The following is a 13,249-nucleotide window of genomic DNA, read 5'->3' on the forward strand; positions in this document are numbered from 1 at the left end:
GTTTAACATGGAACATGTTAACTCCCTAACTCTGAAACCCATGATACTTGATGTCTAATGCTAAAATCACCTGGACCTTTGCAACACAGGAATCTCTAATCCTCAAGAACCCAGATTCAGATGTAGGTGAGCAACTTAGCCATGCACTTCAGTAGGACTCTCCACAAATGATGAGCATTAAGTGTAAAGGCTTTGCTGTCAGTGCCTGGCTACTAAGATCTCCATGTCAGTATGCCCACGATGGATCACATTTCCATATGTTTGATAATACCGGAGGAGTTCTTTTCTTCAGACACTGTAACCATTTTGCCTTCAGAACTGAGCCTGTTCTTAGTCATGGTTCACCTTTCCTCGCAGCAGATGTCAAGAAAAACCCTCAGGCCCCTCTAATGAAGGTCTGTATTTTCTTTCCCACTTGACACTAAAAATGCAGGAATGATAACTGGAGGCTAAAGAGAATGCCAGACACTAGGCACAGTGCAGCAATGTACCCTGCCGGTCACTGTGAGCACCAGTTGCACAAAGTCTTCCTCTGGGTGTATGAAGAGTTGGACATGCCATCAGCTAGTAATGCAGAGGGTCAGCTCCAAGTCTCCCTGCTGTGTCCAGCACTGTAAAGGCAAGCAGACAACAGCCATACTTCCTCAGCCTCACCCTCAACAGGAAAATCCTCCAAACTGTTTAGCTGGTTGTTAAGACTCCAAGGCCACCTCTGAGCAACAACCAACACAGGAATATCCTAGGAGACTCTGTGACTCAGAATCACTCTTGTAGTCCAGTTTCTCTGCCACTTGTTCCTCCAGAAAACCACTTGTTGCTACAAGCAGTAAATTATCTGTGTTGCTACACACCCCAGGGAACTATTCAGATCCATGAATGAAGGGGTGGGACCACATTTCTTTTCATTGCTCCCTTACTGGGCTAGGAGAGTATTTGGGCAAACAGGTTCATTTAGCACAACACAACTCATCCTGAATTGTTCCCTTTCTGGGAATTGATGTTCCCCAAAATTAAGCAGAATTACACTTTTTAGGAGCTATAGTAATAAACTCATTAAGCTAAACACTTCTGTTTTAGAATCATTAATGGGTAGTGATAAACAATTTATTAATAATTCAAGGTAAAATTTCTTGAGGAAAAGTAATGCCTTTTAGAAGTTCAAGCCCAGGGCTTTTGGTCTCACTCACAGCAGGTCTGTTCTTGCAGAAGTGGCATAGTAACATTCTTGTGGGTAGGCACAATCACACTGATACCGTCTCCACACCTGATTTTTACTGTGACCCAAAAAGTCACCAAAACATGCTTGCCAGTCTGGGGGTCCAAATTCTGGAACCCTTTGGTCATACCGAGACTATGGGCTGACTAAATCCAGCGGTGTCCTTAATACTGCAATCATCATGAACAGGCCATTTTCCTGTTCTTTAGGAGGAAACTCACCTGGGAGAAGGTGAAAGAGGAGCAATACTTTGCTGCTGGATCAAGCTCTGCCTGAGATTGTGCCAGGCATTCTCCTCCACATACAAAATCCAGGAATTCATGTCTAAATTGAACTATCTGGTCTAGTGGAAGATGCCCCTGCCCATGGAGGGGGGTTGGAACTAGATGATCTTTAAGATCCGTTCCAACCCAAACCATTCTATCATTCTATAACTTTAAATGGAAACTGGTCTTTTCTAGGATAGAGTGAGTTACAAGTAATCCTGGAGCATGTTCCTTGTATGGGAAGGTATGGCTGTTGTAGTGTTTGGCTGCATGGCTGAGAAAATTGAGTGAGGAACTTGTTGGGTTTCTGCAGTGGAAAGGCTGGAACTGCCCAGTTCTTCCATCTTCCTCTCCTACCACACCTGCTTCATCCCTTTTTAAATACTAAAAGTAAACAAAACCAACCCTTTTTCCCACTATGTATTCATGTAACGTTGGGCCAGGCTATAACAGTTGAAACAAGTAGACCTGGGGTGGCTGTTCCTTGGCTAACTACAGAAGAGGGACAGGAGAGAAGCACAGCACAGATGTTCAAGCTAGTCAGGCGTAAGTGTGATCAGGTGCTTGTGCAGCCCACTCCTGCAGCACAGAGGCCCAGTTAATAGATTTGGCCAAGAAGCCCAACTCTCAGGCCAAGCCAAGTAAAAGAGGCTATCCTGCACAGAAAACCTGGCAGGTAGGTCCACACAGCTCTGCATCATCCCATGTGGACACAAGTTGAGCCTGCACTAACTCAAATGTTAGAGCTGTGTTTTGCAGAAAAATTATACTCATTAAATAAAGACTTTGGGCTGTATTACAGGTTGCACTGCTAGACAATGAAAACTCACTGTGGCAAGTAAAGTATCTTAAGTTTCTTCATGAAGTGGATGGAGCCAAAAGCAGGGGAAATAGTGTCTGACTATTCAGGATTTATGGTCCATTAGATCTTGACACTTAAATCATTTTACCTAACCCCAGTGTTTCCCACCCCCATGTTTTTCCTTTCATTATTCCCAAGCTGAAACTTTCTTGTTTCAATTTATGCTGTCTCTTGTCCTCCCACCAATTACCACTGTGAAGAGCGTGGCTTTGTCTTCTTGAAGACTCCCTCACAGGTCCTGGCAGGCTGCTATAAGGTCCACCTGAAGCCATCTCTTCTCCATGGTGAGCAAATCCAGTTCCTTTAGCTCATCCTCACATGGATCTGCCGCCAAGCATCTTGAGGCCCCTCAGCTGAACAGGGCTCCAATTTTTTAATGCCTTTCCTATACTGGAGCAGGGCTCAAAAGGACAGTGTCTAGATGTGTTCAAACAGGAGCAGGAGCATAATCCCTTCCCTCAAGTCCCTGGCTGTGCTCCCTCTATCCCAGTCAGGATGCTGTTAGCCCTCTCTGCTGCCAGGGCAGATTCATGACACATGGGCAGTGTGCTTTCTGCCAGGACTCTCCAGGGCCTTCTCAGCTTGCCTAGGTCCCTCTGTATGGCAGCACTGCCCACAGCATGTCCACCGTTCCCTCCTATTTGATGTCATCTGCAAACCACAGGAAACGGGACTTCATCACCTCCTCGAGGTAATTGGTAAAGATGTTGAAGACGACAGTCCCAGCATCCTGACCCCTGTAGCACTCTACTTGTCCTCTGGTTAGAGAAAAACTCAATAACCATTCTCCTTTGAGCCCAACCATCCAACCAATTTTTACCCCTCTAGATCATAACATCCTAACTCTGATGCAAGAATGTTATTTGTGACAGTATCAAATGCCTTGCTAAATTTGAGGTAAATTACATCCACTGTTCTCCCCTTATCCACAAATCCATTAATTTTATCATAAACACAACCAAGATGTCAGGCATGATTTACGCTTGGTAGATCCATGCTGATTGTTCCAAATAATCTTCTTCTCTTTCATATGCCCAGAAATGTGCTCTAAGAGGACTGGCTCTCTTAAGCCCCATGAGGATCAAAGCAATGCTGATCAGTTTACAATTCCCTAGACTGTTTGGCATTTTCAAAGAAGGGTGAAACATTTACCTATTTCCAGACATTAGAAACCTTCCATGATCTTCCATGTCACCTTTCCAAGGTGACAGTGTGGCCCTGGACATCAAACCAGTTTTCTTGTCACCTTGGATGTGGTCTCTCTGGTCCCATGGAGTTTTCTGCTCAAACTCACTCAATTAATCCCTGACTAAACACTCATCTACTGCTGGTTCTTCTCTTTCAGCACAGAGGAACGGGATAGCTTGTTGCTAAGAATCCACAGAACACCTCAGCTTTACCTGTGTCTGCTGTCACTACATCACCACTTCAGCAGTGGGTCCATGTTTTCCTTGCTCAGCCTTTTCATACTAACAGAGCAGTGGAAGCTCTTCTTGTTGCACTTCCCATGCAAGTGTCAACTGCATTTAAGCTTTGGGTCTTCTGAGGTCACCCCTACAAACTCAGCAGTGTTTCTAAATTATTCCACTGTAGCCTGTCCCTGCTTCTATCTCCTCTATACTGCCCTTTTGCACTGGAGCTCCACCAAGCTCCTTGTTTAGTCATGCTCCCCTCTCCTTTCCCCTCCCCTCTCCTCCCCTTTCCCCTCTCCTCTCCTCTCCTCTCCTCTCTCCCCTTCCCCTCCCCCTCTTCCCTCCCCTCTCCCCTCTCTGCTCTCCTCTCCTCTCTTCTCTCCCCTCCCCTCCTCCTCTCTCCTCCCCTCTGCCCTCTCCTCTCCCCTCCCCTCCTCCTCTCTCCTCCTCCCTCCCCTGCCCTCTCCTCTCCTCTCCTCTCCTCTCCTCCCTCCCCTTCTTGATCACAAGGGCGCATTGTTGTCCCATGGATAATTTGTTGTCCACCAGGCTTCCAAGGTCCTTCTCCATGGAGCTGCTTTCAAACAATCTCACATTACCATTAAGCAGATCCGCTTCTTTCACTGTCTTTAATCTGTTCAATCACTTAAAAAAAATAGAAATGTAGCATTTAGACCAATGGAGCACCACATTCTTGACCACAGTGACAATATATAGGCATCTCTATTTAGTCTCACATACAGCCTTTAATAGTATATTTTAGTTGTAGTTCAACTGGCTGAAACAGTTAATAATGGATGCAATTTTACACTGTGTATGATGATAAAAAATAGTAAATGTGTCACAGAAAGAGATTAACTCATGTTAATTTGGGAAGCATTGCTCTTGTCTTACTTTTATATGTTTGCACAGGTACAAAAGCCATCAACTGCCATTTCAGTTTTTTCCTCTCTCTTTTCATATTTATTAAAGTCATATGTAACCTACTCAACACGTGGAAGAAAGAAAGAGCAAGATCAAAGCAATAGCTTAGTCTGGCTTGCTTTTAGCTTGTGTGGAAAAGGGAGAGCAGCAAATTGTAAAAGACTTCCCTGCCTAGCTGCTGACTGAGTGCTGGGGCCCCACCCGCTCCTGGCCTGCAACGGTTTCTCCATGAGGGAGTTTCAACACAGGGAGGTAAAGTTTCACTTGCTTCTCATCAGGTGGGTGAGACCAGGAACTTGCATAGCCCTGTTTTGCAGACAGCAATAGCAGCCACTGAAGCACAGTCACTGACTACATAAAACTCTCCATGGCTGGGTGTGATCATGTGCATTTCTGACCCTTCAAATCCTCAGTGCTACACCTGTGCTCAAGTCCTATGGAAGTCCTGTGCCTAATCAAGGGCAGGCCTACAGATGTTGGGGCAGTAAAGGGGCTGTGGCTTCTCCTTGGTATGATGCAGCACAGCATGGGAGCATCTGCAGAGCCATGACCTTCTCATAAAATATAATTTCATTATACATATCCTTTTTTGTTGTGTTTGTCTTTTCTTCTGTGTTTTACAGAATAGACATAACCTTTAAAGTAACCAGATGCCAATTATCACTTTGCTCTTACTGTTGCAGACGTAGCTCAATCCTTAACAACACAACAAATGTAAGTCGTATCTTTTGGGAAACAGATTCCCGTCATGAATCCCCTGTTCATTTTTCCCCCTCACTAGATGTTTCAAGACTGTACTATCTTATTAACTACTCAGCAGTGAATTACCTAGTCAGAGAGGTGAATTTTTCCAACTTCATGGAATCACAGAATTGTCAGTTGGAAAGGACCTCTAGAGATCATCCAGTCCAACTCCCCTGCTAAAGCAGGATCACCTTGAACACATTACTCAGGACTGCATCCAGGCAGGTCTTGAATATGAGGAATCCACAGCCTCCCTGGGCAGCCTGTTCCAGAGTTCATACAATAAAAGTCTTTATATCAGTTGCCTCACAGCATTCTCTGAGCATGTGGGGCACTCTACCATGTGGAGGGTGGAAGGAGCAACAATGATGATCAGTCATTCAGAAGATTAAGTAAAACTGCAGAAAAATGTGAGTATAGAGTTGGCAGATGCTTGGCATGTGAACTGAGGAATTTATTTCCCACTGTGAGCTGGTTTCTAGGTCTTGAAAATGCTTTAAAACTTGTCAAAGGAAATATAAAATGTTTTCAGTAGATCTGTAAAGAAATCTCAATTCAATAGCTCAGGAGTCACAGAGCTTTCTGCAAGTTCACATACACAAGAGAAAGGGATTTCTCTGGTCTTGAAGAAACAGAAGTACATTTTCTACAAAACCAAGGGCAATGACAAGCCTTTCCTTGTGAAAGGCACACTTTTTCCATTCCTCCTTGCTCAGATATGAACATTTTCCAGTGTAGGCACGTACTAGTGGACCCATAAAAGTTTAAGCAAGGAACGTGTAAGACTGCACTGCACTGTATTCTCCTTGGACAGGACACTGTGTGACAGATGGCAATGACTGTGCATGCCATGTGACTGAAAGACTCTCATAAAAGAGAAAATAAGAGAATAATAATAATAATAACAAGATAGTAATAACTCTGCATCAAAACTACCTAAGTAGTCATGAGAGTTTGGGAAGCAGAGGAGTGAAGGTTATGGAATAAAGACAGGTAACCCTTGCCTATCCTCCGCAATTATTCTAATTACATGATGTGGTCATGTAAGACCAGTTCTGGGGAAAGGGGCTGGAGAAAGCTTTCTATACTGAGAAACATGTTTTCATTTTTTTGTTAATATGGTTAGTGAAAATCTGAAAATAAAGATTTTCTACAGAAGAGCCAGACTGGGACATGCAAGGATGTATCTGGAAGGAAAATGATGTTTAGGTTTGAGGTAAATTGTGCCATTCAGTACTGGGCACGCAAAATGTTGGTAGATGTGAATTCCATTGATAATCTGAACAACTGCTTTTGTGGGGTTGGAAGGACTCTCTACAGAAGACAATCAGCTTAGTCGGGGGAGAAGCTGGAGAGAGCTTTGTGTCTGCAATAGATCCAAGAAGGAAAGGTCTTCTGTTTGCTTTGTGTTTACCTTACCACAGACCATGTAAGACTTTGACAGCTTCAGAGATACCACTCACACTAGAGACCGGCATGAGAGGCTGAGAAACTCAGAAGTCTCTGGAAGAAAGCTAGAGCAGGCTGCTAGAGCTCAAAGCCTGGATGGGTTTGCTATAGGAGCTTCTGCTAGGCTTTAACAGAAAGAAAAACACGGGCTTGAAGGGCAATGAAAAAGAGCATAACAACATTTTTCATTCACTATGTCAAACATGCTTGGAACCAAACGCCTCTTTATGTGGCATATGCAGTCACTTCAGGTGACATTGAATCAGACCTTTCCATCAATCAGCCCAGCCTTTTATGACTCACTTCAAGCAGCCTTCATATTTACTTCCAAATCACTGCAGAAAACACTGATCTAGTTTAGTTCAAGAATTTCTCTCACCTAACTTTAGTTATCTGCAAAATAGTTGTCCACACCAGGCCCATCAGCCACAATAAACTTCCTTTGCAGTCAAGATGCAGAAACACATTATTCATATGATCTATTTTCAGATACCTACTTTAGTACAAACCAAATTGTTCCTCAGATGTGACTATTTCTTTCCTGTGTATAGTGGGGGGTCTAGCCAGGAAGCTCAGAGATACCCATAGGCACTTGGTCAGCTGAATCCCACCCTGATTTCTTTCACTGTACACCAGAAACCCAAGAGGACTGCATGTGAGGTTAATGACTTCTTTCTGAGTATAGACAGATGTAGAAGTGTATGAACACAACATTAGTCCTGACAACAAATTACATCTTCAAAGTACCCTATGAACACTAAATATACAGCAATTAGACTATCCTATTAGTAAAATAATGCACAGAATACTGACCTATTTATTCTTTTGCTATGTGAAATTCATGAGCTGTGTTTTTTGACCAATGATTCATCCTTCTTCCAAGTACCTGTGGATTAAAATTTAAGCTACTTAAATGACTCCACGAAATTACCGGTGGTAAGAAAACAGTAAGGCAAGTGTTTGAAATACACTGCTACAGACCGTAAACACTCAGAAAGATATGTGAACCTAACGTGCCATCCCAAATCAGATTCCAGAGGAGAAGAAAAACAATTTCAAATGTGCAGGGAGGCTGCTGTTCTAAGTTTGTTTGGGTTTATTTTTTAATTACTGCCTTGTAAGTAAACTAAAAAAATTTCCTTGTAGCTGATTCATCATCCCTTTCCCTCCCTTCATCCAGCATCTCTGAGAACAATGTTCAAATCCACTGTAAGGATTTATTTACTGTGGAAAATTAAAACACTCACTACATATGCTACAGGTCGCCTGAGCAGGAGGATAATATATATGAGGCACTATATAGACAGATAGGAGCAGCTGCACGTTCACAAGCCATGGTCTTCATGGGACACTTCAACCACCCTGACATCTGTTGGAAGAACAACTCTGCTAAATGCAAACAATCCAGGAGGTTCCTAGAGTGCAAGGATGCAACTTCCTTTTCCAGGTAATCGAGGAACCAATGAGGAGAGAGGCTATGCTGGACCTTGTCCTCACCAAAGAGGAAGGGCTGGTGAGGGATGTTAAGCTCAAGGCAGCCTAGGTTGTAGTGACCACGAAATGGTGGAGTTCAAGATCCTTAGGGAAGCAAGGAGGGCTCACAGCAAGCTTAGTACCCTTGACTTCAGAAGGGCAGATTCCAGCCTCTTCAGGGATCTGCTCAAGAGAGTGTCTTGGGATAACATCCTGGAGGGTAGAGGGGCCCATGAAAGCTTGCTGATATTTAAGGATCACCTTCTCCAGGCCCAAGCGCATTGCATCCCAACTAAGAGGAAGTCAAGTAGAAACTCCCCAGAGGCCAGCATGGATAAGTAAGCAGCTCCTAGAAAAGCTCAAACTTAAGAAGGAAGCATACAGGGGGTGGAAGCTAGGGCAGGTATCCTGGGAGGATTACAGAGAGGTTGTCCAAGCAGCTAGGGATCAGGTTAGGAGTGCCAAATCCCTGCTAGAATTAAATCTTGCCAGGGATGTTAAGAACAACAAGAAAAGCTTCTTTAGGTATGTTGGGAAGAAAAGAACATCCAAGGAGACTGTAGGTCCTCTCCTGGAGGAAATGGGCAAGGTAGCAACACCGGATATTGAGAAGGCTGAGCTCCTTCAATGACTTCTTTGCTTCAGTTTTCTCTGGCAAGTGCTCCAACCTCAACACAAAGGCCACAGAAGGTGAAAGCAGGGACTGGGAGAATGAATTACCCCCCACTGTAGGTGTAGAGCAGGTTCGTGACCATCTAAAAACCTGAAGGTGCATAAATCTATGGGACCTGATGGGATTCACCCACAGGTCCTGAAGGAGCTGGCAAATGAAATTGCCAAGCCTCTGTCCATCATATTTGAGAGGTCATGGCAGTCTGGTGAGGTTCCCACTGATTGGAAAAAAAGGAACACAGCCCCTATTTTATAAATGGGAAAAAAGAAGACCCAGGGAACTACAGGCTGGTCAGTCTCACCTCTATGCCTGGCAAGGTCATGGAGGAGATCCTCCTGGAAAGTCTGCTAAGGCACATGGAAAATAAAGAGGTGATTGGTGACAGCCAACATGGCTTCACTAAGGGCAAGTCATGCCTGACCAATCTGGTGGCCTTCTACAACAAGACTACAGAGATGGTGGATGGTGGCAGAGCAGCTGATGTCATCTACCTGGGTTTGTGCAAAGCATTTGACACTGTCCCACATGACATCCTGGTTTCCAAACTGACAAGGCATGGATTTGACAGATGGAGCACTCGATGGATAAGAGATTGGCTGGATGGCTGCACCCAGAGAGTTGTGGTCAATGGTTCAATGTCCAAATGGAGGCAGGTGACGAGTGGTGTCCCTCAGGGGTCTTTATTGGGACCAGTGCTGCTGAACATCTTTGTTGGAGACAAGGACAGTGGGATTGAGTGTATCCTCAGCAAGTTTGCTGATGATCCCAAGCTGTGTGGTGTGGTTGACACCCTAGAGGGAAGGGATGCCATCCAGAGGGACCTTGACAGGCTGGAGAGGTGGACCAATGCCAACCTCATGAAGTTCAACAAGGCCAAGTGCAGGGTCCTGCACCTAGATCTGCACAACCCCAGGCACAAATACAGGCTGGGGGAAGAATGGCTGGAGAGCAGTCCTGAGGAGAAGGACTTGGGGGTGGTAGTTGATGAGAAGCTCGACATGAGCCACCAGTGTGTGCTGGAGCCCAGAGAGCCAATTGTGTCCTGGGCTGCATCAAAAGAAGTGTGGCCAGCAGGGCCAGGGAGGGAATTCTGCCCCTCTACTCTGCTCTGATGAGACCCCACCTGGAATCCTGTGTACATTTCTGGTGCCCTCAGCACAAGAAAGATTCAGACCTGTTGAAGAGGGTCCAGAGAATGGCCACCATGGTGATCAAAGGCCTGGAGCACCTCTGCTATGAAGACAGGCTGAGAGAGTTGGGACTGTTCAGCCTAGAGAAGAGAAAGCTCTGGGGAGACATTATAGCACCTTCCAGTACTTGAAGGGGTCCTACAGGAAAGCTGGGGAGGGGCTTTTCATCAGAGAAGATAGTGATAGGACAAGGGATAATGGTTTTAAACTGAGAGAGGGAAGATTTGGGTTAGATATTAGGAAGAAATTCTTCACTATAAGGGTGGTGAGGAGCTGGAATGGGTTGCCCAGGGAGGTTGTTGATGCCCCATCCCTGGAGGTTTTTAAGGCCAGGTTGGATGAGGTTTTGTGCAACCTGGTCTAGTGTAGGGTTCCCTGGTCATGGCAGGGTGGTTGGAACTTGATTATCTTTAAGGTCCCTTCCAACCTTAATGATTCTATGATTCTATAAGACCACATACAAGAAGTGGAAGGATGTCAGGAAGCGAAGCACAAAGCTAGACACCAATGAACACAAGAAACTATTAGCAGCTGTGAGTGACTTAAAATATAAATTAACTTTATCTGTGTGAGTAAATGCTGTGGTTGTCACACTGAAAAGCACAAAGGGAAAGTGAGGTAGATGGTCTTTAACTTACTTTTCATGCTCCAAACCCCATTTTGGCAGAGTGCATCCCCGTGTGAGGACAGCATAAACCCCTTCACCTTCCCTAATGATTCATAAGTTAAAGGGTGGTAGTAGAACCACAGATTGTTTTCTATCCAGAAATTGCATACATACTGTGTAGTAACACTTACTTCTTCACGAAGGATGCCAGGCTAACAGGAATGCAGTTTAACTGGTTTAGGATTTATGAAAGGAAAAAAACTCGAACCTGTTTGTTTTCCTATGAATCAAAACCTACTTGATCAAATGCTTAAGCTTAACAAAACACTGTGAAAGAACCTGAGGCTGGATTCAGTAGGAACTGAGTAGTTGAAACAGGCCCTGATTATAAATACTTGTCCGTTCATTGCATTTGCAGCTGAGATTCTTCCAGCCTTTTCCCCAGAATGGGAATCCCTTATAGGTGGGAGTAACCACAGATTTTCCCAAACTCATGGGAAAATAAAGAACAGTTATTTTGAAATAAAGATATTTTTCTCACCTGTTATACTAACTTCTGATGGTGCTTCAGCACTTGGTGAATCAGAAGCAGTTACTGTTTGTAACTTGTCATCAGTGTCAGGACTGGTTTCCAGCAGGTGTCAGCACATCAGTGGGCAGCATTTCCCAATATGACATCAGAAAATGATGCATTAGAAATAGGGATCATGTTCTGTAAGGGGCATCCAGCTTCTGCAAACACCTGAGCAGTGTTTGGTGCACCCTGGAGCACGGGGCAAACCCTATGGGAGTTTATCTTTGCTGAGGGCAGACAAGCACATAAAGTTTAAGGTTACAGAACATGCATTTGTGCCTACTCTAAGTAACAAAAATGGAGACAAACGTTGGTATATTGTGACGCATTCATCTCTGTTGAGACCTTTGGTGTCCTCCAGGATGCAAACCACTGTAAACTTCACTTAAGAAAATACACTCCAGATATTAATTTCCTTAAAATCACTTGTACATAAGAACATTCAGACACCTCTTTATAAACAATTCAAATTTCATAATTAAATCAATATTCTTTCAATTCAAACTAATCACTGTGATGATCTAATTTATCCCTTTACTTAATATGGGCACAGTGACACTGTCTAAAGGTGCAGACATGTGAAGGCTTCTAGAGGCTGCATCAGCATTTCTCATCAAAAAGAAAAATCATAATAATGGCTTTCCATCTACCATCTTAAAAGAGAAACAACATCCATGTATTGTACATTTCATAAAGAAGACAGAACACGGCAGTGTATCTGCCTTACAAGTTCTGTGCTATGTAGTACTGAAAATTAATTTCAGCACAAGCCTAACCAATCAAAGAGTGAAAAAGGACAGTTTTGCCTTGGTCTGTCCTACTCAGTACCCTCACTTTCACTAGCTTTGATGCAAAGGAGGCAGAAGGAAACAATGGCTGGGGGAACAGGATCACTTCATTTCACAGCAGCTCAGTTACACTGGCTTATGTGCAGCTTGAACTAAAAAAAAATTGTGAACACCAGAGACACAGGATTCTTAGCAGCTGGGGTCAAAGACAGGTTTGGGGTGAAGCACAGCCACTAAAAGGATTACAGGTCTGCCAGTGATTCAGTTGTTGACAAGCTCCCTCTCAGCCTAACTCCAGCAGTTACTGTGAGCAGCAACAGATGCCAGCAGAATAAGACCCTGATATTTTAATCAAACTGAAACTAACTACAAATAGAGAGGTTACTTATGATTCACTTAATGATGCCTGTAATTACATTCAATTTGCTCTTTCCCATCCTACTAACAGTCATCAGATAAGGCCTAATTATAAGTATACATTCTCACACTAAGATAAATCCTTTTTATTTACAAGTGGAGAAACTCAGAGTGCTTTGAAATCTATAGGCTCACCCCTTTTTACAGCAATGCTTTTATGCTATTTCAAAACCTACAAGAGCTTTTTTATATGGGCATATTTTAGTGTCTCCCTCCTCCTCCTTCCTGAATTCATTCATCACAAAATGAAGCCACCATTGCCTTTTGCTTAATTATCCTTTGCCTTCTAGTGGATTTAGCCAGGAATTCGCTCAATAAAACAAACAGTCTCAAAAAGTAAACAAACTGCAACTGAGGAAAAAACTGACTCCCTGTCAGCACTGATAGTTCATCAAAACAATAGATACGTACTTCTGACCAAGATGGGAGGCCAACATGTTATGATTAAAGATGAGTATGTGAAGCCTTGACTGATGACAAAATGAGAAGATCCCCGTGCTACCAGCAGCAGTAACAGCACAATGCTGTTGCACCCTGCACTGGTAGCACTTAGACCACTCATCCTCCTGCTTGTGCTACTGAATTTGGGTTCCTCTGCAAACAGGTGAACTGTTCCTCTTTTACACCATGGAGCAAGAGGAGAGCAGGGAAGAA

Source organism: Apus apus, chromosome 2 (genome assembly GCF_020740795.1).
Source record: "Apus apus isolate bApuApu2 chromosome 2, bApuApu2.pri.cur, whole genome shotgun sequence".
In the NCBI taxonomy this organism is placed as follows: Eukaryota; Metazoa; Chordata; class Aves; order Apodiformes; family Apodidae; genus Apus; species Apus apus.